The sequence below is a fragment of the Ambystoma mexicanum genome, chromosome 5q (assembly GCF_040938575.1).
Source record: "Ambystoma mexicanum isolate Mex_15411 chromosome 5q, UKY_AmexF1_1, whole genome shotgun sequence".
Taxonomy (NCBI): Eukaryota; Metazoa; Chordata; class Amphibia; order Caudata; family Ambystomatidae; genus Ambystoma; species Ambystoma mexicanum.
In genome coordinates this window covers 87,501,617-87,514,743 of record NC_090933.1, presented here as the reverse complement: position 1 = coordinate 87,514,743, position 13,127 = coordinate 87,501,617, and the positions used below count along the sequence as shown (strand labels likewise).

General features: G+C 44.6%; 1 protein-coding gene across 5 annotated transcripts in view; it reads left to right on the top strand.

Moving 5' to 3' along the window:
• Nucleotides 1-13,127, top strand: part of PTPN3 (protein tyrosine phosphatase non-receptor type 3) — a 2,254,194-nt gene that overhangs the window by 124,378 nt on the left and 2,116,689 nt on the right. For 2 of the 5 annotated variants that reach the window (XM_069620557.1, XM_069620558.1), the window contains exon 2: nucleotides 2,621-2,694. The exons of 2 other annotated variants lie outside the window; for them this stretch is intronic. The gene's annotated coding sequence lies outside the window, so the exon portion shown is untranslated. Of the gene's footprint in view, nucleotides 1-2,620; nucleotides 2,695-2,797; nucleotides 2,980-13,127 lie in introns of all 5 variants that reach the window. One more of the 5 variants, XM_069620559.1, reaches the window with a different exon arrangement.

Genomic DNA, 13,127 nt, shown 5'->3' with positions numbered 1-13,127 from the left:
CAGGCTTGCCTTAATTATTTCTCATTAGTCACAGGCTTGCCTTATTTATTTCTCATTATTACGCACTGCCTCCAGCCGAACTAGACCATAGAGAGGCAGATCCATGGAGCCTTTGATATTTTAATTTGGCTGCCCATGGCCGGAGGAAGGTGTGCCTTCCCCGTTTTTGAGATGCTTTGATGTACCCGTGGCTGTCCCATTCCAGCTGAACATGACGGGGGAGTTTGGCGCCTGTTGGCTGTGTCCTCTCGGAGTACATGTGACTATACATTTCGTGCGGTGAGAAGGGAAAATGTGTGCGGAATGGCCTCTCACGTTTTTGGAGGTTGTTCTCCCATCATTAATTTTCATTTTTTAAAAATGAAAAAGCCCAGCCGATCGCCCACTCCCCGTGCGGATGGTCCAATTCCTCACAACCGCTTACCTTGTTCAGAATGTGAGAGCGTGCCAGCAAGAGGATGCAGGAGAGTTAGAAGAATAGACCGCGCAGGGCTGCGAGAGACGGTTCAGTGGTAGAGGCAAGGTATGGTCGTAACGTAGCAGGTGCAGCAAGGTAGGCCGTGAAATCAACCAGGAACACTGAAAGACCACCAGGTAGGGGGTCAAGGACAAGACTCATGCAAAATGAGAAAGGGTGGGTGGCAGATTACAATGAGAGTGAGAGATGATGATGATGATGATGATGAGGGAAGGGAGCAGTAGGCCAGCACAAAACCACATGGTGCAACCGGTACATGACAGGGTGAGCAAAGGGGTAATCGGGTGAAAGTCGGGGCATGCAATCACTCAGGCCCAGCGTCACTGGGTGCAAGGTAGGAGGCCAGTGCCAAGAGCTTACCAGCACAGTATGACGGGGTCCGAAGAAGTGGCCATCCACTGGGGAAGGAAAAGCTCAGTCGTCATCTGGAAGAACAAAGAACAGAAGACTAGGCATACAGCTGCAGAGAAAAGTGGCACACCGGCAATGGCCAGACAGGAATGAAGGCCTTAGTGGGGAGCCGGCTTCGCCTGCCGGCTCCCTGGATTGGTCGAAATGAATGAGAAAGCAGCCAATTACCCATCAGAAAGATGGAAAGGTGGACAAGCGAAGCAAAGCTGAATTTCCATGTAGATGGCCCGGGGCCGTATATCCTTGTACTACAGTCCGGCAGGGCATAGCGAACATTCAGAGGACTTACAGTCTGTGGGCAACAGGCAAGGAGATGGAGTTAAAGTCCCCACGGAGTCATAGCCTGTGGCCTCCATCGTATGCTCCTCGGCTAGAAAGGAATGAAAAGAGTTGAAATGGCTGTGACCTAGTCACCCATTCTTCCTGTACTACTTAGCCGATTTTTTCAGAGATTTAGTGCATCAAGACAGCCTGTAAAATCCAACTGCACAGGTATGTTGAGTGGGCGCTGTGAAGTAATGTAGTTTGTGTTGTCCATGTGCGCAGCTTCTCGAGGCCCGCTTTCCTCCTTCTATGAGTCACGCTTGAAAAGCTTAGGGTGTGTCGTCCAGAGCTGGCATTGCATTGAAGATGGTGGTTGTAGGTTCCAAAGTAGGAGGCAGAATGTAGAGGAAGGAAAGGCTAGTTGAGACACAGCTCAGTCATTTGTTGTAGCAAAATGGTGGGTACTAATGAGATACCCACTTAACTTGGACATAGTGTCCTGATTTAAGGTATTTAGAACTCATTTGTTGAGGATGACTGAATTGGTAACTGGTTGAAGACTTCGATAATTACCAGTTTGCAATCTGTTAGAGTGGAGTATGTTTTTAGATCAATAAAATAAGCCAGTTAGTAGGTCGAAGCCAGGGACAGGAAGGCTGAGGGATAAAAAAAGATGCAGCTTTCAAGGAAGGGACTTTGAAATCGAGATTTTCGTAGTAAGAAAAGTGCACATCTTTTTTTTTTTTCTTTATTTTTTTTAGCTGCCACAGGTTGCCTGCAGAACACTTTAGATCACCAGCTTCCTCATTAACGCAGTCGTCATGTGCTTTGTGTGAGGTAGAGGATGCAGCCAGTCAAAAGTACTACCTAATTAACAAGCTAAGGTTCGATTTGTAGTTTAAAATCGTGATGGGGCAGGGGACTGAGTCAGTGGGTCGGGGAGGGAATTGCGGGAATCAGATCTTTTAAATATAGTTAAGGGGCTACTTATCGGCCAGGAAAAGGTGGCACTGAGACCATAACTACTTCTCATATAGATGAGGTTACTGTTTCCAATTTAGTGTGCAGTTGCGTTAATTGGTTATGGCTGTAGCTAATGGTGAAGGTTTATAAAAGTTATTTGTCTTGCAGTACTAACAGTCCATTTGTAGAAGAGCAATATTTTTTCATAAAGTATGATTAATGGTCTAGTCATGAGAAACAAGATGGCGCCCAATTTCAACCCCTTAAGAAGTATTTTCAATGATCTAGTGGCCATTACCATACATAAGAAACATGTGGCTTTTGCCGCCATTATTTGATTATTCAAGCAGTGCTGAGTTGTGGGTGGACTTGAATACCATTCCTTGTCCTGTGAATGAAATCTACTTTGAGCTAAATTGGGGTGCCACATTTCTGTATCTTGCTTTTTATATGTTTAGAATAGCTTAGCTACCGTTTTTGTAACTACTTATATATCGATTCTAGGATACCCAACATACTCTTGGAGAAGAGCACCCTTGGCTTTCTACAAAAAGGACTCCTATCCGCTAACTACGAAGGTTGGTGTGCATTAAGTACTCTATATTCCTTTTTTTCTTTTTTTTACTATTACATACCCTTAAGTTAATTTATTTTATGTTTTATTTTCATGGAATAATAAAGAGGAGGATTATATCTCACTCCTGAAGATGGGGAAACCGCAAAACACATTGAGCTTTAAAATGATCTTGTAGCAACCACGGGACATCTGATATTGATGTATGAAGATAACCTGTCAAGATATTAGTAGATCTTGTCCTCAAGTTTAAATTCATGAAGGCTGGAAATAGTGATATTTTGTTCAGGTTAGTGGAAAAGTGATACAACTTACATTTTGGATGCCTTAGCTATGGAGAAAACTATTATTTTGCAATGAAAACACTTAATTACCTTCACTCCTAAAGAGATTATAAAAACATTGTCCATGTGAGCTGTGTATATATTGGATTTGTTCCTTTGACAAAGTGCAGTATTGATTACACAAATAATGTTGTTGTAACAATTGTTTGTCTGCATGAATAATGCAGACCCTTAAACAAATCGGTTTAGTGTTACCAATTGACATTATCAACAAGGAACACAATTTGTTAAGCAACGGATCCACCACCACCCCAGTCCTCTGCCCCCTGCTAAACATGGAAAGTTTGGTACCATCATCATCCCAAGTCGGTGATACTTGTACAAATTCTGAGATCTGGAAGGTGGCCCATCTTTTTATTCCATCTGCCAGCATGGTTTCGTATTCCTTATGGTTAATCTTCAGAATGACTTCTGGAGCCCATCTATAGCTCTTTCTATCGCTCCAGTCACTCTTTTCATAGGCCGGAAACTCTTCTTGCCCTATCCCGCTATGTTTTGGCATACCACAGTGCTTAATTGCTGGCTCTTAATTAGTCTCTTTTCTATTGCACTTATTATTTCCTGTGGCCTAAATTGTCACTACTATGCCAATTATTCACCTCTTTCTTGCTCTACCAACTTCCACTGGCTGCCATTACACTCCAGATGCTCACCCCTTTCCTCAACTGAACCTTTCCAAAACTGATTATTTTTCCACCACCCTCCTGCCGACTGTCAACCCCTCCGATTTTCCTTGTACCTTTAATCTCTTCTTAATACCCGCACTATTCGCTTGATTTGATACTTGCTTTCCTTTAATCACATGTATCCTCTCACTTTTGCTGTTTGCAGCTGTACCACATACACACTATGGTTTCCTTTTCTTACCTTCCCTGTTATTAAAACCCTTCTTTCACCAACTTTCCCACCTTGACTACTGCTGCGTACTACTTCTCGGTCTCCTGGCTTATGTTGCGTCTCCGCTTCATACTGTTTTTAGCAATCAACCTTCTTTCCACGCAACCTCCCCAGTGCTTCAGATAAGATTTTGCAGTGCCAGTATTTTACTCTCTATTTAATATTTTTAAGTTGGCAATAAAATGACTTCTTGGGGAGTAAAAAAGTGCTGTTTCCAATGGGAGAATTTAATAAGCAAAAATGTTTTGACTGTGAAGCAGTAATGTTTTTGTAATAATAAATAAAAGATACAATTTCCCCACTTCGGATCAGGCCATAATAATGGTAGTTTCCTCTTCTGGCACTATGGGCTTCATTATGAGTTTGGCGGTATTCCGGTGTTAAATCCGCTGTGATACAGAATTAATGGTACAGCCATTTGGTCCCGTGGGGTTACTACGGGGAGTCCATAAGACTCAATGCAGATTTTTGCCAGATTTACCGCTGGCAGAATTGCTGCGCAGTAAAGTTGCCGATTTTGAGGGTAAAGTCGAGGATTTACCTCCAGCAACAAGCTGGATGTGAAACTGCCTTTGTCTCAGAAAATGAGTGGATGTACTGCGTGGTAATTCCACCAGTGCTAATCTATCCAAATTATAATTTGGTTGCGTGCGAAAAATGGCAGTAACTGAATTACAGCCACTTTTTTCCAGCACCGCCAAACTTGTAATTAGTCCCATATACATGTACGAGCATAACCGTGGCCATGGAGCTGTTTGGATGAAAGCCGGCAGACACTGTGTTTATTTTTCATTTTTGTTATGAGTTTTTTTTACTCCCGATTTATATTTGTGGGGAGTATTTACCTATTTTTAGGTCATAAAAGGCGCCAATACACCCCTTTTTCTGTAGGACTGAACCTCCCTGTTCTATTTCTCCCTCTTGCTCATCTTTCGATTGATATATCCCCAAATCTCTGCCCCAGGTAATGAGGCAGACCGAACTCTCTGCCTGATTCATGGAATTATTTGCGTGAAAAACGCAGATTTGGGCGCATTTCTGCCCGAAAATCCCCTTTCTTCAAACAGGGATTTTCGGGCAGAAAGGAGCGCAAATCTGCGTTTTTCATTGAAATAATTCCATGAATCAGGCAGTGTCTCCATAAACAAGTACTCGCGTTACTCCTAAACCCACGTTAAGCTGCCGAAAACATACCTTTCTCTCTGCAGTTGTAAAATACATCCGTTCTTCACTGGGATTTCCACATAACCGCAAAGCGGGGGTTGCTGCCTCCAACATTTTCTCTTTGGATCTTGCTCCCGGGGGCCCTGACGGTGCCGGGGCCAGTCCACATGGAATCACTCTCTGCACCTCTAACCCATGCTGTGTGCAAATAGCAAATATATTTGCTGAGCATTTTCAAAATGGTCTTTTAAAAAAATATATATTTATATTTGAAAGTTATGTTTTCAAATGCAAAGTTATTTTGGGCTTTCTTTTTCGACGCTTGAAGCACATAAAAAAAAAATCAAACTGCACTTATCTGATTCTTGCAATCTACTAGATAGACAAATCCTACCTTGCGTTTTTAATGTGTGAAGTGCTAATCGGACGTTTGCCATCTGCTGGCTCCATTATGTGTGCATGGTATGAGACTGAGCAGGACCGGCCAAACTGCACAGAAGAAGGTGGGGGAATATGCCTGATCCCCTTTTCCCGCTGCTCTATAGAAAGAACGTCCCTTCTCTTTCATTCTTGAAGGAATGAGCTCCGCATACCTCTGCCTTGTCCGCCCATCTTGCTCGTGGATTACGATCTGCATTATGTGCTTCAGTCTGCCATTTGCAAGCAGCAGCATGTAACCATGTCACATAGTGCACCGAGGGGAAGACAAAAAAGCAATTCTCTAACTGCACAGATCCTGATCTCTCACGAGCACAGCCGGGATGCTTGTGCATGGGCAAGCCGGCGGAAAATGCCCCGATCCACACAGAATGTGAAGAATGCTTACAAGCCGTGTTCGGCTCGCAGCATGCTACACCTGCATTTAGCCAGCTCGTATGGTGTGTTCCCCTTGTATGGGTTGCGCCCTAAATAACCAGATGAATGTCTTCTAATTAGATCGAAAATAAATGCATAGGGACGCCATTCCAGACTGCTTTACAATCCATATTTTAATACAATACGAGACCTACAACAATACAGAGCCTTGAAAAAGACCAGTTGGGTTGAAACACGTTTTGGCTGGCCTTTTTGATTTACATGAATTGTTTGATTGAACCAGCATATTACTGCCTCCAATAATAGCAAATTAATTTTCATCACTAATGTGTGGTTTGGTTAAAACTCCTTATTGTGTCTGGCACTTCAATGTAATGTGTTCCGTTCACTTGTAAGCAAGTAACCATGTCAAATGCTATTTAAACACTTGTGAGCAACCTATTCAAAGATGCAATGCAGGGCTCAGATCAGCTCCTGGGTATCCTGCATTAATCAGTGACCAGGAGCTACCATCGGGAATGAGGAGCTAGTACAGCGCATTCTGCAAATGTGACTTCCACATAAACTGCTCACCTATTTTTGTGTCCATTATGCTTTGAATGGTGCATACGTGTGTCATTATGTTTATTTTTATATTGTCCCACATGCTCAAAGTTAAATTCACATAGGTGTGCTCAGCATCCGTGGGCATGGCAGGCCCAAAGTAGCTCCTGGTAGCTGTTGCTGTCAAGCTAACCAGGCTCTTCTAGGCTACAAGCAGGAGCTAAATAGCTTCCAGTTCCCCTCAATTTCGAACCCTGCAATTTAAAAAGCTATTAAAAACGTCAGTGTTGAAATGTCTTAAAGATCGTTTTGGAATTCAGGACTTCTGTGTGCTGGTTCATAGTGTATACAGGTGTGAGGCACATCATAACGTGCCCCAATCTTCTTTTTATTTTGTGGTCCTTTATTTGTTGTTTTTTGGTCAGTGTAGGAAATGGAACAATACATGACTTCATGACTTGATATGAGTTCTGGTTGCCCAACTCATTCAGAATGAATATCCTGAGACTACATAATGCCCTTAGTGCAGCCTCCTCTCTGAACGGCCCACATGCAGAAATGGCAATTGACTCTGAGAAATCGTTTGACTCTGTGGGGTGGGAATACCTCTGGGCGGTAATGGCAAGGTTTGGCTTTGGGCCATGTTTTGTGAGATGGGTGCTGTTGTTGTATATCAACCCAATGGTGAGGGCGGGGATAAACGGGTGTACCTCTGGGGCCTTTCCTCTACAGAGGGGAACCCGGCAGGGGTACCCCCTCTCGCCGCTCCTGTTATTTTAGCAATGGAATCACTGGCAGTAACGGTGAGATTGGATCCCCAGGTGAAAGGATTTGGTATGAGGTCAGCTGGGGGTGGGGGTCGGCTGGGGGAAGAGGATGTATATCTTTGTATTCTGATGATGCCCTTATTTATCTAGGGAACCCCAAACACACTGGGCCGAGGGTCATGGAGAGGACCGCGGTCTTAGGATGAATTGGACAAGTATGAGCTCCTGCCGATTTAAAGGAGGGTAGGCAACGGTTCCCGGAGGGTTGTCCGCTCATGAAATTGAGGGGCTCAATTAACTATCTGGGCATCTGAGTGTGTGGAGGAATCCACGTTTCTCTGGAAGAATCTTGACCCAGTCATGGGTAGGCTAAAGGGGATGCCGAACGCTGGGCGACCTTCTCCCCTTAAACATGGTGGGGAGGGCGAACTTATTTAAAATGTTATTGCTGCAACGCCTCCTACACGTGCTCCAGAATACTCTGGTGAAGGTCCCACAAGGGGTGTTTTGGGCTGTAGAAAAATTGCAGAGGGCTATTATATGGGGAAATAAAGTCTGGAGCATATTGCTCCCAACACGAACAAGATCAGTGTGAAAGAGAGGGCTGGGGGTCCTGAATGTGCAGCACTATTACTGGGCTTCCCAGCTGGTGGCAATAAGCTAGTGGTTGCTTCATGGAAGAGGTCTGCCACACATTGCTGTAGAATTGCGTGGGATGGAGCCCAGTCCTCGTGGAGGTACTGTATGGGAGCAGGCTGACAGAGAATCCTCTGCAACCTGGAGCCTGTACCATCGCCTCTCATAAAATGGCTCTTAGAGCGATCGGATGGGGGACTTGGGGGAGTTGTGACTGTGGAGGTGCCCTTGTGGTAGAATGCAGATTTCCCAGAGGTTATAAACTGGGTTTGTAGGGAGGATGGCAGCACAAGGGGAATCAAGAAGGCGAAGGCTATTTTAGTACACAACCAATTGGGCTCATTTCAGCATTTGCAGGGCGATTTGGCCTACAGGAGTGGGATTGCTACACCTACACTAGGCTGCAACATGCCATGACCCGAGAACGAGATACGTGGGACGTACCCGAACAGTCCCCAATGGAGGCTAACCTCTTGGAGGAAGAAATTGAGGGGAAGGCCATTACACAGCTGTACCAGGTGCTGAATAGTTTTTCGTCCAAACCCTTGCAGAAGCTTAGAGAGAAATGTGAGGAGAACCCTGGAGGAGGAGCACTGGGTTGAAGCGTTGAGCTAACCGAGGCGCGCATAACCATACAAGTTACTGCCTAGTGTGTACTATAGTAGGGACCGACTTCTGTAGATGGGTAGGGGGTGATAGGTCCCCTGTGCTTGAAATGTCAGCTGGGAGTGGGACCCTTTTTCCATAAGTTATGGGAGTGCCCCAAAGTGAATTCCTCTTGGGCTCTTCTCTGAGGTAAGCTGTCCTGGGTTATTGGTGAGCCACTGCCAGACTGTCCCAAACGAACGCTGCTACATGTGTGGGGGGTGGGGAATACTGATTTAGTATGGCTAAGATGGTCGGCATGAAGTGATCAGGTTCCCTAGGTAGGATCCGTGTGATAAGCGGCAGACCTCATTTTTCAATCGGTCTTGTAAGCTGTTTACTAGATTTCACACGATATGATATGTCCTTTATAACGCGCCTGTATACAAGTGTTTGTAGGCGCGAAATTGGGCAAATGGCCTTCCTGTGCGCACCTTAAATGTTGAGAACTTTCAAGTCTTTCAAAGACCACGATATTAATTCAGAACATCCTCCCTGGCCCACATGTCAAGCACATATTTTCACAGGACTGCAGGCCGTGGCAAGGCATTACAGGTGTGTGGTCTGTGTGTGTAGAGGTATATTCAGGACACCCTGCAAGATCCAAGTAGACCTATAAGTGCCTGCAGGATGATGCACAAGGCTTTTTATTTCGCCAAGCAGAATGAAGTTGGAACCTGGCATTGCTCGGTGTATTGCAAATCTAGGCGAGTTAAATGCATCTATTTTTGCCATGAAAACTACATTCCAGTCTGGAACACCCCGCCTGATCGTGTATGGGAAAGCTGTTGCAACAGGCATATTGCTGTTTTGCTGCTTCCTGGTCCCGCCTAGTAATGGACAAGTCATTCTGAAACATTCCTGTGACGTCAGTAATGACCTCTTAAAGAGTAGATTCCTTGTTATGAAGAATGCGCATTGGAATCTGAAGTTTGAATCCCTTGCGAGACTGCCTCCGTCAAACTGCTGTATTTGCAGTATTGCTTTGACCAGGTGTAACCCATATGGATGCCTAACCCTCCTCCCAAGGTGTTTTAGGGTCAGATGTGCAGGTAGCTCTTCACCAACCCGCCTGCTCTGGGTGCATTTGAAATCGGTAGCTGCCAGTTTAAGGGCTGTCCAGTTTTTCTTTTATGAAAGCATCTAGGGACTGTATTGCCTGACTTGCTTTGACACAGTTTACCTATAGTTATGGCTCAAGTCGGTGAAGTATTGTGGGAATTCTATGCATAATCGTGGCCTAAGCTTGTCCCTCCTTATCTTTTTGCATTAATGGCCTTGTACTGCTCAAAACTCAGGCTTGCCTGATGTATACGTTTACACGCTCCATGTCATTGTATTCTTTTCATCTCAATAAGATACACTCCAGAACCCATTCTCCTATGCTTCCTAATCGGGGTTAAAGGTAGGTCTGCTAGAACTTGTCTGAAACTGTGTAATCTGCATGCCATGTCTGTGTGAACACTTTCGATTTGTCATGGCTGCATTCTGCTTGTAGACCAGTGAGGCAGAGCCTCTTTTCACCAATCTGCACCAAATTTTGCACAGTCGCCTGTTAGGACCCTGCGGACATTACTGGCTACATGACATCTGGAAACCCCCACCCTTTCCCCGGATTTCAACAAAAGTGCAAATTTGGGTGTGGGTTTGTGGCCTCGCGTATGTTCCTTTTACAATTTCTTCACCGGTTCACCAATCTGCACCAAATTTTGCACAGTCACCCCTTACCTATGAGGGAATGAAAGCCCGGGCAATGCTGGGTATGATATGATATGTCATTATAGTGCGCCTATACTTAAGTATTTCTAGGCGCGACAAAACAAGGAGGGGGAACAAGGACAAACAACGATCGTACTAGGCCATACATAATTCAGATCGCGCAGGTGCGGGGAAGAGGTGAGGGTAGAAGCACCGGGTGTGGGGTGTGGGGGCGGGGGTGGAGGAGTGGATGGAGGGTGAGGAGGAGTGCAGGTGACTCAATAAGTGCTGCAAGAGGGTGGCTCTTAAGTGCAAAGAGAAGAGACTGTAGGGTTACAGATACAGACCCTTAAGTGCTGAGGGAGCCTGGAGGCATTTCGAGGGCAACTGGATAGGAAGGAGCCTGGGCCAGAGTTCAGGGGTGGCCAGTTGACAGTGCAGAGCTATCAGGGACTTTGGCGGGGGAGAGGAAGAGAGAAAGCGGAAGCGAAAAGCAAGGTCTTGAGTTACTACCGGAACTGGAGGTGGTTCTGCTCAAGTTTGAGAGAGTCAGGGTATATCTGCTAGTAGCAACACTAAATATGCTGGTGCTGTCTGAATTTATATTTATTTTTGAGGGAAAGTGTACAGCTTCTCAAACTGGCAATTGTCTTCCTAGTAGGCCTTAGTGAGATGTAGGGGAATGGAGCATGGAATTCAGGAGTACCCTAACTGAACAGTACATGAACGCACATGGGACCACCCGTCGTGGAGGTCTACAACATCAGAAGGACCAAACAAAGCCTTTTGTGAAAATATTTGGAGCCTAGTTCATTCTGTTCGGAATACTGTCTAGTTTTGAGTCCTAGAGACGTGTGGCTAGACCATTACATGTTTTATCAAAGGCACCCATACATGACCCATATATGAAGGATACATGTTTTGAGCAGGAGTCCCCGTTTCTTGAATCTCTTGTATGTAACGTGTGGGAGCAACTCAAAGGTTTAAGATTAATTTTTCCACTTACAGGTGGATAGGCAACCATACTCTGAACATTTCCAGAAGTAAGTGAGACTAAAAGATAATTGCACTCTACAAGACAATAGTAGACTGCCAATAATGCATTAAACAGTTTAAAAAAGCTCACCCAAAGGAACTTCTTCATGACTTTAACAACCATGAAGGCTTTCTGGTTCGAAAAGGAAAAAAGTATTGGTCCATACCTGAAGTTGTGCATCGTGGTTAAGTGTAGCATAGTCTAGGTCTTCCTGGACATTATTCAATATTTGTCTAGTCTCCATCTCTTCTTCTTATTTCTTATTTGGAAGTGGACGGGTGCTCGGAAACCTTCTAATAGCCACCCGGTTCAGGTTTGCGATGATCCACTGAAACTGGTCTTGTGCCTCTTAGGTGGTAATGTGGGCAAGACAGCTATTCCGGAACCTCAGATTCATGAACCGCCAGCCTGTATGAAGAGCCAAATCTTTTTGTCATGGGTCTTCTCCAGGACTCGGTCCGCTGACTTTGGGCATGGTGTCTCGATGGCAATGGTCAGCTGGTTCATTGCAAGCAGCTTATCTTGTCGAATGTACAGATCAGGCATGAAAATGTTTTTCTTAATAGTTCATGTTGTGTTTTACCGCTGCATGGAGCATAGTAACATAGTCCACCCAGTTACCCGCCACTGAAATTAATGTGGTCATGCTCAACTTTATAACAGTTTGCTCTCTGTACGATCGCATTGGTCTGGGGCAGAAAGGGATTGGTTAATTGCAGCTCACCTTCCTAGCTTTGCAAAGCCTTTTTCAGTGCTTTGCCCGAAAAAGCTAGGCATTTGTTTGCATAGAATGTCTGGGTTTTTGTCATAGCGACTACACTTGAGTGCCTGTATAACCGATTTTGCCATCTACCTTTTTCTGAGGAGTTATCCAGGTGAACCTTGTGCATTACTTGGAAATATGTATACTTCACTGCTGGCAATGGTCCTATGTGACCTAATTGAATTTCAAAAGGCCTGGACCTTTCTTAAAGGAAGTTTCTTAGTCTGCTTACTATTATCCACAGCTGTCGTTATACAAGTTACAATTTGAAATACAGATTTTGAACCGTTGTTCTCAACCTTGTCCATCAATATCTATCACAAAGCACTTGAATGGCTGCATTTTCCCCCAAGTTAAGTAGATTTAAAATTCTGCATGAGTAGTAGCCATCTGCTTCTCTCTATCCGGATCATTGGTAATTACTTGTTTAATTTGGTCCCTACTTTCTTTTTTAATAGAAAGTGTGACTTGTGCTTGGTTATGCTTAATACCATAAATCTAATTGCATGGATAACCTTTTGGTCTGGGTAAAATGCCCAAATATGCTTTCTTAATCTATTCGTCAGTCGTAGTAGCTTAGCCAGTTACAGCGGCTGTCTTGTTTTCACTGTTTTTTGCCATATGTTTGCCAAAGCATGGTCTTGCATGTGTGCTCTTCTGTGCATCATCCTTACCACAGTGTCTGTTTTAATGTCCCATGTCTGTTTCCAGATTTGTCTTGTACATAGTTTTGTGTCTGCTGTCACTGACGTCATTCTGCACCCACCAGTGTTAATCAGTATTCGAATTTCTGACTATCGTAATGGATGGCCTCAAGAACCCACCAACTGTTGAAGACTGTGCAATGGGCTTTATTTGTTCAGCAGTCCAGACCCTCTATACAGGCTGTCCCTCTGTCCAAAATAAGAATGGGCAGTCCCTCCCTTACGCAGGTGTCCCTTGACCTAAGGTGGGTCACTAGCCATCCGTAACCCCTGCCTACTAATGCCTATCTTAATAAAGGTGATGGCCTGAAGGCAAATGCTTTATCTGTCTAAATCACCCTCTAGAAAGAGGATGGTCCCTGCTGTAAGATCCCCGGGAAGAATTGGGTTAGATTTTTGGTGGCATTCAAACACTCAGGCCCCT